This window comes from Solanum lycopersicum, chromosome 9 (assembly GCF_036512215.1).
Source record: "Solanum lycopersicum chromosome 9, SLM_r2.1".
NCBI lineage: Eukaryota > Viridiplantae > Streptophyta > Magnoliopsida > Solanales > Solanaceae > Solanum > Solanum lycopersicum.
Genome location: NC_090808.1, coordinates 41,545,857 through 41,548,061, shown reverse-complemented (window position 1 = coordinate 41,548,061; position 2,205 = coordinate 41,545,857).

The following is a 2,205-nucleotide window of genomic DNA, read 5'->3' as shown; positions in this document are numbered from 1 at the left end:
TGCATGTTGCATACTTGGATAAAGAAAAAGTATTTACTTGTCTTTTGCATCAAGTAGGTGATCCATTTTTAGTTCCGTCAAAGGATATGCTTAGATTCTCTCCTGGAATTCTTTCTATGAAGATGACAGGAATGTAGAGGAATTATTTTCCTGAAGGATCCTTTATAGTAGAACCTGCCTCATTTCTCTTTTCTGATTTATAAATTTTAACATCAAAACGTATCCTTTGCAGGAGCTAGCAATGGATCTCCTGCTCGATGGACAAGACGAGTAAAGACTTTTGCTTTGTCCAAGTATGTAACATAATCGCAAATTGCATGATCATGGTCTTACAAGACCTCAACAAACTCATAGATTAACTTTTTATCAATCCTAAGATTAGGACACTAGTTCATATTCAAATTTGTAAAGAGGGCCCAAGTTTCTCCTTCCAATGTAAATAACTTTATTACATCGTAGTTGTTTACGGTCATTGCACATACCAAATGTGATAGCATACAATGATGTTCGGTATCTTCTAAGTTCCCTAGTCTACACCTAGCACAAGAAGCTAGAAAGCCCTTAGATAGTCATTTGGTTTCATCTTAATTTAGCGACCCTAGCACTAACCATGTTATGTGCAATTTAAATGCAAGAGACAAAATCTTCAGAATGATTGCATAGAATCTAGGAGTGGCATCCAGGTTATCATAGGCAACCAATACTTCCCCAACCTTAAAGTAGTGCTCATCCTTTTCCTTTTCAAAATCTCTAAAATCTTGATTTTCATATTCAAATGTGTATTAGTCAGCTATAGCAGAAGGTTCTGCATCTGAAGGAAGATCAACACTTCCTTTTGCAGTCTCAGCTTCATGCTCTATGTTCTGTAAGCTCTCTTTTGAGGATAAATGTTGCACCTATGACTCTTTAGTAGGAGAGGGATATGTATAATCCATAAATCTCTTTTTATATATATATATATATATATATATATATATATATGTATGTATGTATGTATGTATGTATGTATGTTTGTATGTATGTATGTATGTATGTATGTATGTATGTATGTATGTATATATATATGTGTGTGTGTGTGTGTGTGTGTGTGTTCTTCTTCATCACTTAGATAATTGAACGTTGTCTACTACACTATTTTTAGTAGTTTCCCTCAATGTCTTTATGAGTAGGACTCACAAGGATTAGTTGTTTCATTCAATTCTTCTAATATTCTATTTGATTTAATTTGATGAGTAGGAGTCATAAGGATAAATTTTAAACTTTAATTGATTCAATTTGATGACTAACTGTGTGAAGGATAAATTTCGAATTTCACTTATTGTGATAGTTTTGGAGTATTTAATTTGATGAGTAATAGAGTAAAATTGGAATTTATTTGATTTGATTTCACGAGTATATCAAAGAGAGTTGATTTTGAAAATTAGTTTTAGTGATGTTTTCTTATGTATTTAACCCGATGAGTAGTAGTTGCTGCATCGCTGCTTTATTCAAATAGGGTGAAACACCATGGTAACTCAAAAAAAATAATACAATTCATTTAATTAGATTAAATTTTAAAACAAATTTGAGAAAAAATTGTTTAAATAGAGTCATCATCTTATTGTAGTAATTAACTAGGAAACAATTAATTAATTACAAAAGAAAATATTTTCAAAACCAATAGATACTAGGTAAGGGTTGAATTATTTTTGAAGTGAAGGTGTTAGGCATCCTTCGAAACCCAAAACTTGACTCTCAGCTGAATTCCTTTTTTTTTCTAATTGAGGAGGAGATAATATATGAATGTAATAATAATTTAAATATAAAACTCGTCTTATTGACATGGAAGGACTTGAAAATCGATAAAAAAACTATATGTAAAAGACAAAATGATAATTTATATTTTAAATATCAAATAAAATTAAAGCAATTTGATAATATATCAACAATGATATTTTGAATTGAAATAGAAATCAAAATAAATTTAATCAAATGTGAAATGAATAAACCAATGACAAAAGTAATTTAAACAAATAAATAGAGGAATAATTTTCCAATAATTTTGTTAATTAGCAGCAACAATAACTTAATAACTAAAAATAAATCAAAATCAATGAAATCAATGCAAACCCAAAAATAGTAATAAGCGTAAATACATTTAGGTAGAATTAAAATTAATAAAAAAGCTGAAAAATAAACCGACTTAGATGTAAATATACAAAATTA